General features: G+C 34.7%; 2 long non-coding RNA genes across 6 annotated transcripts in view; one reads left to right on the plus strand and one right to left on the minus strand.

The window, feature by feature from the left end:
- The window catches only part of LOC106074255 (uncharacterized), a 72,299-nt gene that overhangs the window by 9,378 nt on the left and 40,817 nt on the right, over positions 1 to 22,104 (minus strand). Inside the window, exon 3 of one of the 2 annotated variants that reach the window (XR_008775282.1) lies at positions 7,716 to 7,812. This is a non-coding gene — a long non-coding RNA (uncharacterized LOC106074255). Of the gene's footprint in view, positions 1 to 6,912; positions 7,813 to 22,104 lie in introns of those variants that run through there. The other variant, XR_008775281.1, reaches the window with a different exon arrangement.
- Positions 2,056 to 17,986, plus strand: LOC129923332 (uncharacterized). 4 transcript variants are annotated; one of them, XR_008775278.1, is made up of 5 exons: positions 2,056 to 2,132; positions 8,528 to 8,666; positions 10,188 to 10,266; positions 12,556 to 12,650; positions 16,633 to 17,986. It is a non-coding gene; the product is annotated as an uncharacterized LOC129923332 (long non-coding RNA). The 4 variants fall into 4 exon arrangements; XR_008775279.1 differs by lacking the exon at positions 2,056 to 2,132 and adding an exon at positions 5,222 to 5,432; XR_008775276.1 differs by lacking the exon at positions 2,056 to 2,132 and adding an exon at positions 5,223 to 6,416.

Raw genomic sequence — 22,104 nt, forward strand, 5'->3', positions numbered from 1 at the left:
GCATTGCTCTTAAGCAGCCAATACTGACAAACTGGGTTTGACCATTCCTTCCCTGATGCTTGTCAATTATTTTTTTTTAAAAAAGGGGGGGGGGGGGGGATTGTGATCTATAAAGACTTTAAAAATAAAAACACAACAAAGAAAAAAAAAGGCTGTTATTAAGGTCCCTATCTACTATTACAATCCTCTGTAAGCCATTATAAAATAGATTTGTTAAATGGCCTACGAAGACTGATTCTATAACTATGTAATCAAGATTTATGTCATTTAATCAACATGAACATTTTGATTCTCTATAATGTGTTTTGTTTTTAAAAGTTTTTTGAAAGAGGAAATATTAAAGAACTGTTGAGATTTACACACAATCCTGATCTAGAGTTGTCACTACCAACCTTACGAATTTATAGACAAATTTATATAATTATACGAGGGCCTCACAAAGTTTAATCACATGAACTTTAGGTCTTGCCCCACCCCTAACTTTAGGACAGCTAATTTCTGCTTTTTAAAAAAAAATGAAGGCAAGTAATTTTTTTTTTGCTTAACAACTCAAAAGACACTTGACAGGCAAATGTGGTTTTGTTATTGTAATAGCTTTGGCACTGACTTTTATCTCTGTCATCTAACTGATGAACCGAGTGGGATTAGGGGAGATAACTCAATCAATTTGTTTGTTTAAATATATAAAACTGGATGATCTTTTCATAAAGAACTTTTTTTTTTTATATGACTAACTATTTGGCACGTTTTACTATGCTGTATTAAAAATATAAATTGGAGCAATCGCAATTATAACAGGCTTTGTATTATTAAAGTATGGATTCACAACACTAATTCAGAGTAGTTGACAAAGAGGGGTGGTTTAAAAGCTATAAAGCGTTGGATAAGGAAAGATAACCGTAAAAAGTTTGAATGATGACATTAAACTTGATAATCTTTTCACAGCAAACTATAGTTTAAATTTTATCATTATTTTTGGTATGTTCTGTTTTGTTGTATTAAAATTATAAATTGGAGTAATAGAGGTCTGCTAGTTGATTTAGTTTGTAAGGTACTGTAAGCCTACAGAGTGGTCATTTATTCACCATCGTAATAAACATTGTACTTTCAAATTATGACTGCGCACTACTGATTCTTAGCAAGAGTCATGAATTCTAAACAACTGACTGCCGAACTATTTATTATTTAAGCGAGGTGCTGAAACAAATGTGATACATATACATATATTAAACATACATGAATAGCAGCACCAGGGACAAAGTTTTTAAGAGAGAAAGTAGTGAATTAAATGATACGAAAATAAGGGACAGCGCCGACCAAGGCTCGAACCAGTGACCCTGGAAACGACAACACCGCCTAGCGATAATGCACTAAGCGAACTGAACCTCTAGACCATCGGAATGTCCAAAAAAAAAACATTCTTCTTCCATTGTCATTTCGCCCGTATGCAAATTACCACCCCAGTGGTCAAAGGTCACAAGCCCTAGCTAGCCCCTCTCCCACCTCGCAGCATCCATTCACCAACATCTTCAATAGAGCCGACACAGACAACCGTTAGGCATGTATTAGAAGAACAATGGCTCTATCTGATTGTGTATCTCTCCTAATGACAAGTGGACAACATAAATACATTACATATATTACATTGTGACATGTTCTCTGACAGTTATCAGAAAAATATCAACCACAAGAGAGATATAATGGAAAAGAGAAAAGAGGAAGGAGAGAGAGAGAGAATAGGCAGGCAGGAAAATGAACAGACGAGAGGAAGGAATATCTTAAAGTTGGGAGATAGTCAAAAAAAGATACAAGAGGGGGAAGAGACATCTAGGAAAGCTCGTACTACAGACACTGTAATCTGATGCCCGTCAAGTAGTAGACGCTTTGAAAACGAGGCAGCTTAAGAGAAGCGCCTTCAGGACATATCAACTTACGACGCCCAAGTTACGTTGTATCTGCAAGCTAGAGACCGGAAATACAAAAGTGTGGAAGAGGGGGGGGGGGTAAGAACTTATGCTAGCATAAAGACAATCAAAACAGTAGAAAGTGGAATTAACCTTAAGAAGTTCGTGACTCTGCTAAGAAGAAGAAAAACTTGGTCCCTGGTGCTGCTGTTTATTTATGTTTAATATGTAAGTAGTATTCAGACAAGTATTTACAAAAATTGGAAAAAAAAATTATTTCAAACCATATCCTTGTTGTACTTGTAATTCTTACTATTATGTATAAAGTGGCGATCTACGGTGCTCAAATGGTGGCGATCTACGGTGCTCAAATGGTAGAATTGATTTCAATAAATAGATTGCTCTATTATTGGTCAGACCTGTGGCGGTATAGTAAAAACCCTTGACATCAAATGCGTCAAGTAAATAAACCCAGCCCCATGTTATAGTGAATTCATCATAACAGTCTGCCTACAGAGTCCGAGGCTATCAAAGAGTTCCGTCACCGCCACAGCATCGGTGTTGTACATTAGTGACCAATGTTAGGCACAGGGATCACAGGGCGCGGCGTTCATTAAGTGTGAGATGTCACCTTGTTAGTTAGGCACAGGGATCACAGGGCGCGGCCTTCATCAAGTGTGAGATGTCACCTTGTTAGTTAGGCACAGGGATCACAGGGCGCGGCCTTCATCAAGTGTGAGATGTCACCATGTTAGGCACAGGGATCACAGGGCGCGGCGTTCATCAAGTGTGAGATGTCACCTTGTTAGTTAGGCACAGGGATCACAGGGCGCGGCGTTCATCAAGTGTGAGATGTCACCATGTTAGTTAGGCACAGGGATCACAGGGCGCGGCGTTCATCAAGTGTGAGATGTCACCATGTTAGTTAGGCACAGGGATCACAGGGCGCGGCGTTCATCAAGTGTGAGATGTCACCTTGTTAGTTAGGCACAGGGATCATAGGGCGCGGCCTTCATCAAGTGTGAGATGTCACCATGTTAGTTAGGCACAGGGATCACAGGACGCGGCCTTCATCAAGTGTGAGATGTCACCTGACAGAAAGTCACTTTCATCACCGGTGAAATGTAGATCAGTTTCACGACACCCTCGATGTGAGTGTAGTGCATTCGTAACAAGCCTCATCGGGTGCTATAGCCTCTCTGATGGACAAGAGCCTCATCGCTTTACACGGGTAGCATAGGGTTCTATAGTCTTTCTGGTGGACACGAGCCTCTTGTCTTTATAAAGGTAGAATGGGGTGCTATAGCCTCTTGTCTTTACAAAGGTAGCATGGAGTGCTATAGCCTCTTGTCTTTATAAAGGTAGCATGGGGTTCTATAGCCTCTTTGCTGGACAAGAGCCCTTGTCTTTATAAAGGTAGCATGGGGTTCTACAGCCTCTTTGCTGGACAAGAGCCCCTTGTCTTTATAAAGGTAGCATGGGGTTCTACAGCCTCTTTGCTGGACAAGAGCCCCTTGTCTTTATAAAGGTAGCATGGGGGTCTATAGCCTCTTTGCTGGACAAGAGCCCCTTGTCTTTATAAAGGTAGCATGGAGTGCTATAGCCTCTTGTCTTTATAAAGGTAGCATGGGGTGCTATAGCCTCTTGTCTTTACAAAGGTAGCATGGAGTGCTATAGCCTCTTGTCTTTATAAAGGTAGCATGGGGTGCTATAGCCTCTTGTCTTTATAAAGGTAGCATGGAGTGATATAGCCTCTTGTCTTTACAAAGGTAGCATGAAGTGATATAGCCTCTTGTCTTTATAAAGTAGCATGGAGTGCTATGGCCTCTAGTCTTTACAAAGGTAGCATGGAGTGCTATAGCCTCTTGTCTTTATAAAGGTAGCATGGAGTGCTATAGCCTCTAGTCTTTATAAAGGTAGCATGGAGTGCTATAGCCTCTTGTCTTTATAAAGGTAGCATGGAGTGATATAGCCTCTTGTCTTTATAAAGTAGCATGGAGTGCTATAGCCTCTTGTCTTTATAAAGGTAGCATGGAGTGCTATGGCCTCTTGTCTTTATAAAGGTAGCATGGAGTGCTTTAGCCTCTCTGCTGGAGAAGGTACTATAACTTTTTGACAATCAAAACTGTATTAAAACTCATTGTGAACTTATCTTTTCAAATGCATGGTTTATAACTGCGGATAAAGAACGCTAAATGTTAGTTGTAGCAAGTTCATATATTGCTTGTGTAGTTAGTGTGATAGTTCTAGTATTGCTCTAGATACAGTTAACTTGTGTACAATCTTCGACTAGTTAAATATTGTCTAGTTCAATGTTGATTTGAAGTTCCATTCATGCTATAAAAATATCTCAGACTTGGACAATATAACGAAATGATTAAAGATCAAAATGCAGAATTCTTTTATTAACGGACGGTCACGTGGTTTCTGAATTTAATATTGATGTCCCAAGTTCCTAGTGTTACATTTCAGCTTAGTGAATTCAAAGTATAGAAAACAAATTGTCACAAAAATAAATCATTTGCCTGGGCGACTTAACAATAGGTATATTTTGGACAAAGTGTGGCGCCAGTTGAGGACTATCAAGGACAAAGTGTGACGAGAATTGAAGACTATCAGGGACAGATTGTGCCAAGAGTTGATGACTATCAGGGACAGATTGTGACAAGAGTTGAGGACTATCAGGGACAGATTGTGCCGAGAGTTAAGGACTATCAAGGACAAAGTGTGACGAGAGTTGAAGACTATCAGGGACAGATTATGCCGAGAGTTGAGGACTATCAGGGAAAGATTGTGACAAGAGTTGAGGACTATCAGGGACAGAGTGTGACGAGGGTTGAGGACAATCAAGGGCAGATTGTGACGACTGTTGAAGTATATCAGACATGAATACAGAGTTAGTATTTAGTATTCTATAATCCCAATGGGAACGAATACATGCCAGAGTATGACAAACATCTTGAAGAATTGATAAGATGGCAGAGAATGGCAGGAGTTAGAAGACACATATAATAAAACTGACTCTTACAAACAGTACATTATGTGATGAACAGTGTATTTCTTTCTTTCTTTCTTACCAAAAATTGCAGATTTCAAATGGAAAAAAAAAAAGAGTAGTTAAAAATTGACCACGTAAGTCTTTAGCTAGTTATAATTAGAACATTTCCAATCGCATTAAAGTAATCAACAAACCGATTACATAGATGTTGCTATCACAATGCAAGGGATATTCCCTGTAGAGAGCACAGGTGTTGAGTCTGTATTAGATGTAGTAGAGCCTACTTAAGCATACATCTGTGAGGTGGCTTTGATGGAAAGCTTGTTTAATTGAATGTGCACGTCGGGAGCACACCCTCGGTAATCGCTCAACCCCCATTTGGTGAGCCGGTGACCTGTTGTAGACAGCTGTGGTCTGCTGTAGCTAGCCTCTTAAACGTTATCGCAATTGCGTGCTAGCGAGCATGTCTACAACAACGTAACTCACACCATAACAGGCCCGGGCATTTAATTCTTCAAATGGAATGTGTAGTGAGTACATTTGTTTCGTAATATGTGTTCGATCTTTTTGTACCCTCACACAAGTCACGTGAGAATCGAACATCAATAGACCTGAGGAAAGGAAAGTACTCATGCGTGTCACAGTATCGAGCAGGTGAATGTTATGACAACTAAAAGCAGGCCAGAAATCTATCTCGACCACCTTGTGAACAGATCGTCTATGACTCTATGTTATCATATCCAGTCTATGCCTACCACCAACAATACTTCATCACAGTATCGAGCAGGCGAATGTTATGACAACTAAAAGCAGGCCAGAAATCTATCTCGACCACCTTGACTCTATGTTATCATATCCAGTCTATGCCTACCACCAACAATACTTCATCACAGTATCGAGCAGGCGAATGTTATGACAACTAAAAGCAGGCCAGAAATCTATCTCGACCACCTTGACTCTATGTTAGCATATCCAGTCTATGCCTACCACCAACAATACTTCAACACAGATTCGGACAGTAACGTTGCATTACTATGAAGTCTAGAAACTTCAAGACTGGGCAATGAAACTCTATTGTACCACAACAGCTGTCATGACAGTCAACACGTTAAGTAGTCGATATATCAAGTCGACCGAAGAATGTAGGCCTGGTGCGTGCAGTGTAATTATAAATCTCGTATCAAAAAAGATCCACTTGGAATGTTTCGCAACAGCCATGACAACAAGAACCTTTGGTTCGTATATCTTATAGTCAGCAGACTTGGTGAGAAAAATAATTCTAATAAGGATATAACGAAGCGATGAGCTATGAAAGTAATTTTCGTTTTCACGCTGATATGCAACAATGAAATGTAGTTTTAGTCAGATTAAAAACAACAACAAAATTTTTAAAAACAGCAAAATAGACGGATATCACTTTGTACTTGTCTCAAAAGGCCGTACCATGTACAAGTTTCCTGCTTTAATGGTTTTGTGTTTGTCGCTGATACATGTTTGGACCGTGTTCGTAGTAAGTAAGTAGGATTGGTCTAAAGGTTTAGTCAAGTTGTAAATAATCATGAATAATGTATTGTAACAGTAGAGCTCAAGCGGAACTTGGTTGACATTAGCATGTAGAGTCCTGTAAGTCTTCTGTTTATATACATATATGTGAAAGGCATATGACACATAGGGTGGCGGGCGATGTACAATAATAAACATTTCGACACTAATGGCCACACCCATACTTTATGCTCTTGTGGTCCAGGTCTCCATTTAGTACATTTTGAGACTACTGAAATGAAGGGGTTTCAATTAAACTAAAACCATTTGCCCTAACAGACTATGAGGACATCATGTACGATAGAGCGCCTATTTACTCAAGAAAACTGCTGTTCACATACTTAATTTATCAGCGGGCAAGTGGTTGGTGGATGAATCATTTGAAAACACTTAGGCTGTTAGACCAATCAAACAAATTACAATTTTGTTAGAGCAATACGAGATCATTGTCAAAAAAAAAAACAACTCTTCAATGAACAATGAACCGACTCACTGCTGAGCAACGAACAAAGTCACGCCAATGAAAGCTGCACGCTAAGCTAATCAAAAGGCACTTGTAAAATAACACTTATATAGACAATTGTATTTATTTCCATAATGCCTTTTTTAGTTGGTTATTCTCTAGGTCCATGTAGGCTACAATCATAACAGTAACAATATATTTAATATGGACTTTGGACTAGTGCATTACACATAACAGTGTACTAGATGAAGCCGAGAGGACAGGAAAGGGCAGGGGAATCATTAAAAAACTAGCAAGAATTCGTGGAAATTGGCTGTTTTTACTGAAGCCCTATGTTCCACATGAGGAAATAGGAAAGATGATAATGATTACATATAACATATGACAACAATGTATTGAATGTTTAGTTTCTAAAGGACCAAGTGACCAGGGTTGATAACCTTTTTTTTTTTAACGAAAACCTTTTTTTTTTTACTTGCAAAATTAGATTAAATGAATTGATTGGCCTAGCTAGTTTTATGCTGCTTTAATTTATTATTCAAAAACAAATAAATATTTATAATAATTGGTAAAATTGATTTCTTTTCATTTATATTCAGTTTTCGTTCCTATTATAAAATGATGTCCATTTATAAGTGGAAAAAAATCGGTAGATCTATTTGTGAAATTTTCTTCTAATATTATTACATTTGGATATTTTTTTAAGGGTGCACATTAATAACTAGCTTCTCTTTCCCGTTTCTATTGAATCTCCAAGTGCACGTTTGAAGTACTCATTTGAAAACAAAAAGTAAAAAACTGTACTCACTGTTGTATGATGACTCATATCCAGCCATATTGGCTCCACATAGCAAACATAAACACTCTTGGCCATCAAAACAATTTTAATCAGTGACATCTAGATCCTTAAAGAAATGGGAAGGACAAAAGAAGAATTTGTTAAGTGGTTATGCGGTGGAGCTTTACAAAAAAAATTTTGGCTTTCAGGATATCTTAAAAGTCTATCAAAAATGTTAGTTGATATAAAATGTACAGCCTAGAACAGTAACGTTACAGTTCTAATCTTCCTAGAAGAAGACAAGAAAGATAACACTGAGATACACTTCAAGGCAGAAGACTATTAAGTATAGGAACAAATAAAACGTTAAGCCTTATTTTACAACTACAAAAAAACTAATAAAATGCTAAGACACAAAGATAAAGACATTTTTTTTTATTCCATTTGCTAGGACAGATTCCTAAAAGTGCTCCTCCTTCCTTAGTGCCATTAGAGCATGCCCCAGGTTGCCTTTAAATCGGCCAGGAAAACTTATGACTTAGCCAAGTTTCAGTCTCTAATTAACAGGCTGGACTACATAAACACATGGACAGAGTAGAAGTAATTCTCCTTTTTTTTGAATAAATGTCTGCAATTTAAAAGAGATGATATCATAGTCTAATATCATTAAGTATGTTCAAATACAAACTGAATTGAGAACTGTTTCTTTACTACAATAGTTTGAAATGACCATACACTATTGAACAGGGTCTTGGGTGTTAAAAGCTAGTTAAATTTACAAGGGGAAATGTACAATGAATCTTTTACTTCAAAAAGCTAACATATTATTTATTAATTGACAGGGAGAGAACTGAAATCAAGTCTTCCAGGAAAGATCCACACAAATACTAAATGTCAGCACAGGAATGAAATAGCTTCACAACCCTAACCAATTAAAAATGTGTATCTGAAGTACTGCCAAGATTGACCATCTCAACAACTGTGAGTAAAACAAATCAGACTAATTCCTCTAGCCAAAGGTGAATAAAGACAAGCTGTGGTTGGTTAACAAAAAAAATACTGAGAACTAGATACAGTCCTTCCCACCAAATAGAAAACCTACTACTTATTTATTATTATTATTTACTTATCAAGTTTCAAGGGGTGCTGTGGCTAAGTGGTTAAGCGCTTCGCTTCCGAACCTACAGTCCTGAGTTCGAATCTTGGTGAAGACTTGGATTTTGAATTTCAGGATTTTTTGGGGTACCCCTGAGTCCACCCAACTCTAATTGTGGAAAGTAAAGACGGTTGTTCGTTGTGCGGGCCACATGATACCATGCTCATTAACCATTGGCCAAAGAAACAGATGACCTGAACATCATCTGTTCTATCGATCGCAAGGTCTGAAAGGGGAACTTTTTTTAAAACAAGTTTAGAGGCTAATTATATAACTCTAATGTTTTAATTATTATAGAAGTTCTCAGCTCAATTTTCAGTCCAGTACAGTTGCCTCAGACAACTTAAACTTGTTTTTTTCACAATTAAAAAAATGGGGGTCTTGGTCTAGTTTTATTTAAATCCCTTTAGAGCATGACAATTATTTCAGTTGTTTCACAATTAAATAAATGATGGGACTCAGTGGTCACGAGGTCCAGCCACAAGGGCGCAGATTTATCAAAGTAGTCATGAAGTCTGGCCACAAGGGCTCAGTTCAAATGAGTGTTGCAATGTTTTAGGGGTTTTAAGCTCAGGGCCAGATTTAAGTAAGTTGAGGCACCATGGCAGGATTTTTTAGGAGTATCGGTAGCCTACTTTTTTTTTCGAAAGCTTTAATAAAAATCCAGTTAATAATACTTATTTCATACATGCCATATTTCAGAAGTAAAAAAAAAGAGAGTACTTGTAAATTTAATCTCGTTTTCCTTCTCTTCGAAAAAAATATTTTTATGTGTATATTTTTTTAGCTTTTGGAGGGGTAGGCCTTGGGTTGTTATATTGCTGTAAATCTGCAGTTGCATTTTATATAATGAGCAAGCTACAATCAGAACCTATTAACAACAACAGTGTTGCCAACAGTTTTTTAAAACAAAGCTTAATTTGTGCCAGGATTATTTTGAATCAATTGTGATTTATTTTTAGTAGATCTAGATCAACAGTAATAATAATTTTGATTGGAAATATTTAAATTATGACTGTTTCCATTTAGAGCTATTATCATACTATCCTATTACTTTTGAGGACCAGTTTTGGGGGGTGGGGAAGAGGTATCTGGAAGAAGGTTTTCAAGCTGCCTTTTTAAAAGCAATTTTTTAAAAGTGGATTGTTTGATTTAAAGTTACACTACTAGAGAAAATTTTATACTTAGCATTTAAGATTACTTTAACTTCCAACAAAAAGCATAAGAACAGTAAAATTCCATTGAAAAAAATGAACATGTAAAAAAAAATATTCGCTATATATAAAATGTTTACACTACAATTCCCAAACATTTTAAAAGTAACATATTTTCTCTTTACAATTCAGCTCCAACAAAAAGACCAACCATCCAAGGTACTCAAAATAATGAAAATGAAAAGTATATCTCAAGTCATAAGCTCTAATGGTTTGTAGAAACAAATTTTATAAATTTTTTTTTTAGTACATTTTTTGCAGCTTTTACCGAGCTTGACTTAATCTTGTGTGCCCCCAGGAGAGCTAAAGGCTTTCTTTGTCTGCTACCATGTCATTGAAGTATCCTCAGCCTCGCTGATGACAGACCTCCTCCAGTTTTTTTTTAGACCTGCACACTTTCTTCTTTCCCTCTGGAGTGCCTGTATTGCCTTGCAAATCTGATAGCTGTTTTTTGCAAGTTGTGTCCTAGCCAGCTCCATTTTAGTATAATGCACATGTCACCAAACCTGCCTATATGGAAATCAGAAGTCTGGGGCAGTCAAAAAGCAAAAGCACTGTGAGTTAAAGTTTGGCTAGAACTGTTTAATATGAACCAGTGGGACAGTGGCCTGTCCTGCACTGTGCTTTAATAGCTTGTCTCATGTGCTCCTAGATTCTCTGGACTGCATTTCTATTTGGATTGTTGAAGGGTTGTTGCCAATATATAATTGTTGTCTTTCACATTTGAACCAATAGATGAAAAGGTTACTGAACTCTCCACAACATTTTACAGAGATAAAGTGAACTACCATTTTTAAGTATATTTCAATTTTTAAAAGTCATTCCCCAAAACTAATAATAAATAAACCATCTCTGACAATGAGTTTAAATGAATGAATGAATGATGCCTTTCAATTTGCTTCATGTATTTTTAAAGAATTTCTAAAAATTCAAAGTACTTCCAACTAGAAAAAAGACAACTGATGAATGTGCATTTCGCAACCTCACATATAATTTATGGTGGTGGAGGAAGAATGGTCTCAAGATTGGAATCTGACCTTTCATTCTTAGTATGTTTTAAATGTTTCAGATGTTCCCTCAGAACTGAAGAATGTTAACTTCCAACACCATTTAGAAAATATGTCCTGAGCACTTACCACACAGCCATTCATAGTTTGTAATATAAAAAAGTAAAAGTAAAGTTTCCCATTCAGACCTTGTGGTCTATAGGGCAGATGATGTAAAGGTCATCTGATTCTGTGGCATATGGTTAACGAGGGTGTCATGTGGCCAGCACAACGACCAACCGTCTTTACTTTTCCCCAACTAATGTCAGGTATCCATTAGAGCTAGGCCCCCAAAAATACCAAAATTAAAGATCCCAGCCAGGGCCGGTCTTAGGCATAGGTTGCAGTGGGCCTCGCACTTTCATAGGCCCCACGCGATGCAAATTCTAGGTGTAAATTATTAAATTAAACCATTTTAACTTGTTATTAAAGGGTTCCTTGAATATAAGAAAAAGTCATGAAAATGTCCAGATATTATAAAAATCTTCTGAAAACTCATGCAAATCTTAAAACAGACAAAATTGTCATTTCGATGTGTCATTCAATATGGAAAACGCCAATCCTACTCATGATTAAAATAAATGGCATTGTCAGTTTTCATTTAATAAAAAATGTAATAATAAGGCGAATTTTAACAAAAACAAGAAGTTCAAATACTTAATTTACTTCAATAGTCACTGGCATACAAATCTAGATCAAAGTCTATCTCGACCTCTTAAAAAAAAAAAAAAAAGCGATATTTTGCAAGTCGATAGTAAATCTAAAAGACAGATCTGAATGTTTATCAGCTTTTGTTGAAAAACTACCATCTATTGTTGATGGCTCATAAAGTTAATTTAACAGTGATTTTGTACTTAGTAAAGTATGAATAAAATGCAAAGACGAATTTATTTTCTAATACAAAATCTTAATTTTCACTTATTATCCTTATCACAACCCAAATTAGGCCCCGCGCAATCCGTTTCGCATAGGGCCCCGCAACCTGTAGGACCGGCCCTGATCCCAGCCTTCACCAGGATTCGAGCCCTAACCCCTGGCTCAGAAGCCAAGCGCTTTACCGCTCAGCCACCGGGCCTCTAGTTTGTAATATGCCTTCATGAAATTATCAAAATCATTAACTTTTTTATTTTCACTGGAGGATGGGGGATAAAATAGAATTGTGAAAAATCAACATTTATTATCAAAAGATTTGTGTTTCATAAATTATAGTCAGAACTGCTAGCACCAAAATGACTGTGCCAAAATTAAATATCTTTCCCAGACATCAAAATTACTAAAAACAAGTCTGTGAGCATTCAGCTTTGAAAAATTTTTTTCAAAAAAGTTTAACAATTTAAGCCAAGTAAGCGAAAGGAGCTCAGAAAAAAATAAATATTTTTATTGAGTTTGCTGATGATAAAATGATTTACTTTCCTATCTTAAAAGTCAATTTGTTTTGTTCTTTTTTTTTTCAGAGGATCCATGATCAAGAGAAAGATTCATTTGAGATTATCAATGACCATCAAGAAGTTTAAAACTATTAGATTCCTACTCACTAAGGCAGTCCAAGGTATGGTATAAATGTAATGCCAGAAGATAAGCAATAGCTATGAAGTAAAACAGATGTGCTATAATCAATTCCAATTTGAATCTAGCATCTTTCTCCATGAGATCAATTTAATTGTAACATCAAGTAACAAATCTGTACAATGTTCTGGTTACTTTCCATTCACTACTGGCACTACCAGCACAAAAAGTTTCAGTGTACAAATTAATGACATGATCAGGAGCCAGTGGCGTCACTAAGGGGGGTGCAGTCCGCACAGGGTGACACCCGTTAGGGAGTGGTACCCGAGTAAAAAAATGCACTTTGTGAATAACTGGCAATTTAAAAAATGTATGACAGTGGCTAAATATCTGAACATTTTATTTACAATTAATAGCTGCATGTATGTTTATGAACACTGCTTTGATCAACAAATAGTCATTTTTTAACAAAGGACGACATTTTTCATGCATAAAATATTATTGAAATCTGACATGTAATTAATGTAAATTTTGTAGAACTGGAAAGTAAATAAGTGACCATTGAGATTTCTGAAGATGATGATGCTATTTCATTTTTCTGTAAAAGAAGCTCTAGCCAAGATGAAGGAAATGTTACAATCTATCAGTCGAATGATAGGCTTGAATATTTTAGGGGATTTTTCTTCTTGGCTAGTGCCAAGAATGGTTGTCATGCTTCCTAATGGGGACGATTTAGTCAATTAATAGCAAAAAAAAACTGTATTCTTTTGTTGGCGACTATTTTCAACCACTTGTATTGAAATGAAATAGAAATCTGTAATTTAATTTAATGTGTGGTTGAAATTAAGTCCGATATTGGAATATTAAAAGACATGAAGAATTCATCTGAGTTGGATAATTAGAAAACATGAGCATCCGGCTACAAATACATCTGACAAGGAAGCCGTTGCTATGATTAATGTTAAGAAGAAAAACAAAGAGAATATTTGATTGTTTCTATAAATGCAGAATATTTGACATTTTGTGACCATATTAAGAACAAATCTTTATTGAATAAAGAATTTCCATGAGATGATGGAAAAGTTATTTAGATAAAACCCATAGTTGTAAGTACATCTCTGTAATGTTAAAAAGTTTATAAATGTTTTAACAGACGAAAAAGATATTAGACTCAGAATGACTGTAAGCACCTTTGTATTTTGTTTGACAACACACCTGACATAGCACACACTGATCAGATACAGAGGTTATACAATTTTAAGGGAGACTAAAAAAGCTGATGAGATCAACTTAATATTTTAAAATGTCTAGAAAAGGTTGAGCTTGAATTTATATGTGGAGCTCAAAGATATGAAAATGTAGCTTCAATGTCTGAAACCATGGAGGAGTACAGGAAATTTATAAGGAACCAACAGAATAGCTATTTAATACATGTGTATAACCTTCACTCAAACAACTTTGTGGTCTATGTTCTTTTTCAGAAATTAGCTTTTTGCCTAGCATTTTTTGATACAATGGAAATACTTTTTAGTTCTGAAATTATTGCCACTAGAGGCGCAGCTTAAGATATTTTATTTTACCTATCTTTACTTTACTTTTTTTTTTTGGAAAGGGGGGGGGGGGAGGGAGAGAGAAGTACTAGAGGGCCAAAGATGAACATTTTTGACAATGTGACTAATTAAACCTTTACTTTAACAAAAGCTTAATATGTTAGCACAAAGTGTTATAAAAAAAAGGCTCTGTGATTCTGAAGTTAAAAAAAATATTAAAAGCAAGAAGAAAATCTCAGGGGAGCAATCACAAGATGCCGAACTCACAATTTAAGAAGAGAAAAAGAGGTTCATTCTTATGTGCGTTGATCATTTTTTAACTTTGAGCTTCAACTCTTACGGGAAACATTCATTGATGTAGCAGATAAATTTGGAGCAATCCAGCCAAAAAATTATTTAGCTTAACATATAACGAGGTATTGTAGATGTCAGTTTAAAAAATTGGTGTATATCATCATTTTTTTTAGAAGGCGACAATCAAACAGAAATACCTTGACAGAGGAAATATAAAAGCGACAAAAGTTATTCTTGAAGAAAATAAAAGTTGACATTGCATGATTCATATGCCACTAAGACCATAATCTCTAAATCATTTAACAAAACCTTCAAAATTGTTTCTTTTTTTACCATATGCTTATCTATGGCGTGAAAAAAGTGACAAAAGATTTTTAAAATTAAAATCTTTTTGAGACAAAGGAACAAAGGACACTTTCACAAAGGGGAATTTTTATTGAAAATGAGAACGTTAAAGACATTAACTTTAATTTTGTTAAGTTTTCAAGTTTGAAATCCTGAAGAAAAAAAAAGCAGTGTAATTTACTTATGGTTGCATTGTTGCAAAATTCAACTATAGATTAATGGCAATGTCTTTGAGTCCAAAGAAAGGATGAGTGCAAAGTTTCACATGACAACGCAAACCCAGTGAACTAGAGATAATTGTAATAAACAACGGAATTTTAAAATTTAATAGACACTCAATTTTTATAGTTGTTGAACAATCAAACAACATAGGTAATTAAACTATATTTATTACAGCGCAACATGCAAACAAACAAAAAATGGGGTGTGGGAGTAAGCTGACCACATCAGGTGACACCCACCGTAGGAACGCCACTGGTCAAATATAACATTGAGTAACATCAATAAAGTAAATCTGACATCTGATTTTCAAGCTTTTCATTTATAATATCTGTTGCTTAAGTAAGGACTTTAGGCCTATGCTTTAGCAACCTCACACATGTTTTTATATATATTCTGTGTAAAGATAACAACCAAAAGAAAAAGAATGCTTTTCAAAAACAAAGCTTATTTAAGGGAAAGAACCACAATTTACTGCCATTTATCTGGAAATGGCAGGGTTTAGCTCCCTTTCTGCTATATAAAACAAATTAATTAATTATTACTTATTGATTAATTTTTGGATTGATTCATATATTGTCATCCACTATGAATAATTATGTAAAATTTCAACTTTGAGAATGGGAAATGGAAAAAAAAAATTTGATAAAATGTAATAAGGTTATTTAATCCATGTGTATACATCCACATCTCTCATTAGTAGCATTTATTCCACTTTTTTCAGTATCAAAGTAATTAATTAACTAATAGGTTAATTTTTTTTTTTTAAAGCATTGAAGATTACTCCATATAAATATTAAACTATGGGCTAATGAATTTTTTGAGTGAAGAGACCACAGAGGATTAGGGTAAACAAACTAATATCAAATGTATGTATAGTTAACACAGGGGTGACCCAGGGTGCTGTGACATCTCCATTTTGTACATATGATTTTCAGTCTGATAATAAAGGCACTCCTTGTCTGCTCTCAGAAAGCTCCGACATAAATGAGTATTTCAGAGAAACAGAACTCATTGAAAATTACAGTAAAATTATTTTGTTTAATATTAAATGTAAAAAAAAAAAAAAAAAAAAAAATGATAATCGATTTTTTTCAGGAAAAATAGGAAAATGATATTGCTTCTGTAGCTGAAGAGAACATTTTAACTACCTTGGTACTATCTTAGACAACTAATTAAATTTTAATGTAAATACTGATTATATCAGCATAGAAGGGCAGCAAAAGATTTTGATTACTTAGAAAAATGTCCTCATTTAATTTTACTGAAAAGGCCTTGGCAATGTTTTATCACGCTCACATCAGCAGTATTTTTCAGTTTTAATATGACTGACTGATATGGCAATCTGAACATTAACATTTCATGTGTACATTTTGAGTCTGGTTTTGATTTTCTATAGTTATAATGTTTTTTTTTTGGTGTAGTGCACAAATTGTAAGACAAATTTCCTTCTATGGATAATAAAAATTATTATAATTATTATTACCATAAGATAAAAATTTTAACATAAAAAGAAATAAAATGTTTTAACAGAATAGCATTGATGAGTGACATAAATGAGAAAATATTTAACAATGTAACCTTTTATCAAAGATTGCTTTTTTTTTCTCTCTATAGGTGCTCATCATGAAAGAAAGATTACCCCTTATCTGTATAATCTACAGGTCTGTATAATATCTACTACAAGTCCAGAGATCCGAAGGAAACATCAACCTTCTCCTCACCAGAGTATGGAACTTATTGAACAAAATTATTGTGTCTCCAGTGTTTTCAATCAAGTTTGCAATCCCACTGTTATCTCATACAACTTTGTATATTTATGGTAATGTTGTGCAGGAAATATTTCACCAATAGATTAAATAATTTGATATGATTTAGGTAAGGCTGATGACATTCATTGTTAACTCTTTCAGTGCAAATTATTTTGATTGAAAAAATGCAAAAAAAAATTGGCAAAGGAGTAGAGTTACCTAAACTAACATAACTATTTTTTTTTTATCTTATTACAAATATTGGATTTTATTGTAAAGAAAAAGGAATTGGCTACAAAAGTGTAATAAAAAATAGTTAATTTAAAATAAATATTTCTTTTAGCAAGTTCAAACTGAGTACGAAAAACAAAATATATAAAAAAAAATTTTATTGAAAAATCGATTTACTGAAAGATTGAGCCTTGGGATTCTTTATCTAATCCATAAATATTTACAAATTATCACAAACCTAAACACTATATGTCACTTTAAATTTAATGAAAGAAATATTTTTATTTTAACATTTTTGATCCTTTGATATATACCAAAAAAAGCAGAACCACTATTAATACTATGTTGTCCCTTTTTTGTTTTAAAAGTCTTGGACCTGTATCCGATTTACAACCAGAACAAAGAAAATAAAAACTAGAGAGAGAAATTACAAGTTTAACATTATAAAGACAGTGAAACAAATATTGTACTCGCAGAGAGTAATGCCTCACTTGCCATCGCTATCGAAACTACTCTCTAAAGCTATGTTGAGAGTAATGCCACACTGAAAGAGTGTAATATAAATGTAAGACATTAACATGTTTGAGTCTTCACTATAAGGTCGACTTAAGACAAAATTTCCTTTACTCTTATTATGCTAACAACTAAATGTTTCTGTAAACTGAATTTGTACAAAATTATTTTGAATGTACAATAGGCATAAGGGAATGCTCTTCACCAAACAAAGGAGATGTTACAAACTAAAATAGTTTCTTCTTATCTCCCTTAACCCCTTTTTGCTATTTTCTTTTTGTTGGAATGGACACTAATTCAAGGAAAAGATAGAATCTCAAAATAATTGTAAACTGTTGGAAGTGTGACATTTTATTTCAAAAGTAAAAAATATTTAAGTGCTATTTTTATAGAAGCATATATGCCAGATGCTACTTTATTTGTACTAGTCTTTTATAGCTATTGTTACTGAGTTTGTTTAGAATGATTTTTTTTTTGTGTATACAGTGAATTAATTTTTAAGCCAAACTACAAGTTAAGCTGTTAAAAAAAAAAAAAAAAAATAAGCAATAAAAATTACTTTTTTACTTGTTTATATGATAAAATATGGTCTAATCACAAATATAAATAATTATAGACAATCACTCGCTACAAGCTTACAGTGTGATGTCCATATATCAAAGCTCATTTTAAAGTTGAGTGACTAATCTTTTTTTTTTCTTTGTCTGCATTCTGTTGTTGAGATGAACTGCCCTGTAGATTCCAGATAGGTGTATAGTTATCTCTGTATAGTTTTTCTTCTCTGGGGGTGTTTTGGGACCAGTGTCTTGTTCAGGCCTATCCATGGAGAATGAAGCTTTAAAGGATGTGGTCAACATTCTCAAGTTGCACTTCACAAGGGAAAATTTCACTAATGCCAATTTTCCCAACTACATGAACACATATCTCCATCTGTTATGTCCAGTTTATACATAAAAAGAGTAAATATTATATATATGTGGTCATGTCTGAATAAATTAATAGGCAGTTGTCTTTCTTTAAATTTTGGATGAGATCTTGTACATTTTTGGTTAAGTGATCACTCAAAAATTTAGACCATATTGTGAAAAAAGAGTAAATTACTCAGGTGTCTGCTCTTGTAAGGTTCTTAAATACTGAACTTTAAGATAAAGAAGTTTTACTTTGATTTTCTGTGGTCTAAATGGGCATAGATGTAAAGCTTTTAATTATTAAAACAAACTAAAGATTGTCTTTACTTCTTCCTCCTTGCTCTCATTATTTTGTTGGAGCATTCAGATGACTAGACCAATATATAAAAGATGAACTGCGCAGCAGTTTTCAAATCAGGCATCTCTTCATATAGTTCTCTTTCTTAGGAATGGGTGTTTTGGGGCCAGTGTCTTGTTCAGGCTTCTTGATAAAGAATGCAGTTTTTAAGGACATGGTCAGCACTCTCTGGTGACACTCCACAAGGGACAGATTTTGCTAGTTCCAATTTTTAGCTTACCAGCACCCTTTTCAATGTGGGGAAAAAATTATTACTTTTCTTGCATTTTAAGGTTTATTAACTTATTAGTAGTTAAAGTTAGGCAATTCATCACTGAGTACCGCCACCTATTGTTTTACAAAAAAACACAGGTACATCCTAACCTATAGATCTGTATATATTTATATATCTCTATATATTCTATATCTAAAGTGACTAAGGGCTGTAACGAGTTTAATGAGTCGAGATATATAATCAGATCTAGATTTATAGTTCGTCCATCGTGGTTTGATGATGACCACTTTGACTTCCAGGGGGCTGAGGGATTTGCACTGGGGTTTTATGCCTCCTCATGGGGCTGGTGAGACCTATTTGAGCCCAGAATGTTTAGCTGCACACTAGGCAGGTTATTCCAGCTGGAGCTAGTGTCATTGGCCTTGCTTTTCTTCTCTGGCGTTTTTCTTCTGCCAGCGTTGATCTCTTTTCCCAGCAACCTGTGCGCCAGTTTTCACAACGTGACACCATGATGCTATGTCATGTGCCTTTGTCTCCCAAGTGGTTGGGAAGCTTTGAGGGTGTCCCTGAAGTGCTTTCTTTGATCACCTTGCAAGCGCTTTCCTTCGCTTAGTTGGCCGTACAAGAGTTGTTTAGGAAAGCAGCGGTCTTCCATTCTGCGGAGTGTCATGCCCATTACAGCTAGGACTACATCAGGATTGTGTGGATGCTTTGCAGACCTGCTCTTCGAAGGACTTCAGTATCTGGGTATTTTGTCTTGCCATATCTGGGTATTTTGTCTTGCCATCTGACATAACAGTATTTTTCTTAGACATGTCATGTGGATGTGGTACAGTTTCTTTGCATATTTTCAGTATACTGTCCACTTTTGTTTCGGAGACATAGAGCAATGTAGAGAGGATGACAGCTCGATAGATCCCTAGCTTTATGTTTGTGGTGATACCTCGTCTGTTCCAGACGTTTTTTGACAGTCTGCCATAGGATGCACTGGCCTTGGCGATACGCAGGTCGATTTCATTATTGATCTTTCCGTTTCTGGAGAGTGTGCTGCCAAGATATGTGAATCTGTCCAATGTGCTTATATCATGCCCATTTATCTTGATGCTTGGATCCAAGTAGGCTTTCCCTGGAGCGGGCAAATGTAAGACTTCAGTCTTTTTTGTGTTGTGATGGTAAGGCCAAAGTCTGAGCTTGCTCTTGAGAAGTCACTGACGATGCTCTGCAGATCATTTTCAGAGCAGGCCTTTAGGGCACAGTCGTCAGCAAATAGCAAGAGACTAGATCTACTCATTACAGAGGATCACAATTCATCAATTTATGACATCATTATGATTAAATTATTTGTCTTGTGACTTTAAAAACAGTTCTATAGATTTGATCAGACCTTACTTTAACAGAGAAGATTATAATTACGTCCTAAACCTTTCATGTCACAATCATATATATATATATATTAATAATAATTTATATGTCAATCTAGTCATGCATGTTAATCCTAGCTGATTCAGGCAACCCATAGATCTATATCAACTATATCTATTAGTATTATAAAATGATATTACAATCTCTAATCATTCTAATGATGACTGATGGCACTAGGCCTAGGCAGGGAAGAAGGAGCACTTTATCATGACTTATAAATATAATGAATTAATCCCAGCCCTGCCCCTAGCATTAGGAATAAGTCTAATAAGATGATTTAAGTAAAGATGACAAATGTCGAAATGTGTCCCTATCCCCCCCTGCCTCCTATGTCTTTCTGAGTATTTTGTAAAGTTTTGTTGTTTTTTTTTTCTGTTTTGTAAATTTACTACACTTTAGGTGTAGACTTTAGTTTAACATTTTTATCTACTTTTTATTATTCTTCATGACTGAAGTGTCTCTAAATTTTGTGTTAAGTTTTTAACTTACTTATTTAGATATCTACTTAGATTCTAGATCTAGAATCTACACTAGACTTAGATTAGAGTGACTTAGACTGACTAGATTTAGATAATTCATAATAAGATTATAAATCTATTAGTAGTATTAGCTATAGTCAAGTATAGTCGTAAACAATTAAAATAAAATTACCATTAGACTTAGATCTAGATCTATATCATAACATGAGTGTCATGAGTCTTGACAACATTGCACCAGCGAAGAAATACTCAAATAGTCCAATGAATTCATTGAATCAATCAGCGATTGAACCAAATCATTATCATATGTAAAATGTAGGTATGCACCAAAATGTACATGTTTCCCAAATCTTCCGGAAGTCTTTACTATTCAGAGCAGAGCCAGGTCCTAGCCCTATGAAAAGTGAATATTAAGCCATAATGCCCTATGGTAGCCCCAAATGAAACATAGTGATGGGCAAAAGTTAACTAAAAAGTTGCTAACTTTTAGTTTAACTAAAAAAAATTAGTTAAGGCCAAAGTTTAATTTAAAAAAAATAGTTTAGTTAAAATCCTAGTTTAATTAATTTTTTTTAGTTACAAACTAAAAAGTTTAATTACAAATTTTACAAACTTTTTTAACATACATACGGTCATACCAATAAATATTTAGATATATGTAATTCAGAGAATATATATATAATGAATGATAGAGAGGAGAATAAACTAGAGGGTGCACAGGTCACTAGAAAGCCTTTTGACCTTTACCCTATAATGGCCACTATTCCCGCCTTTTAAAAAAAATACACGTGTTCATTATATTTCTAGCAAGTTTCGCTGCTTGATAAATCCTGATAATTCCTTGCTTCTATAGATCTACATTTTGCTGTTTTTTTTTATTAAACACCAGTGTGTTCCTGTATAGCTGCAGGCAAAGAATTTTGCTTTACTATCAGGGCCTATAGATCTAAAAGAAATGTCGACTCTTTGTATTTTTAAACTTTTTACTAGATAGATCTAAAGTTAGAGTCTAGTGACGTCTAGTCTATTAGTATTAGTCTATCACTACTATACTATTCTACTATTACTATTAGATCTATCTATAGTCATAATAGTCTATATTTAATTATTTTAGTCTTAAGTAGAGTCTAACTCTTAGTAGTCTTAGTCTTAGATCTAAATGTAAATATAAAATTATAAGTCAATAATATAGATCTATTTTAAATCTATTAGT

The sequence above is a fragment of the Biomphalaria glabrata genome, chromosome 16, assembly GCF_947242115.1.
Source record: "Biomphalaria glabrata chromosome 16, xgBioGlab47.1, whole genome shotgun sequence".
In the NCBI taxonomy this organism is placed as follows: domain Eukaryota; kingdom Metazoa; phylum Mollusca; class Gastropoda; family Planorbidae; genus Biomphalaria; species Biomphalaria glabrata.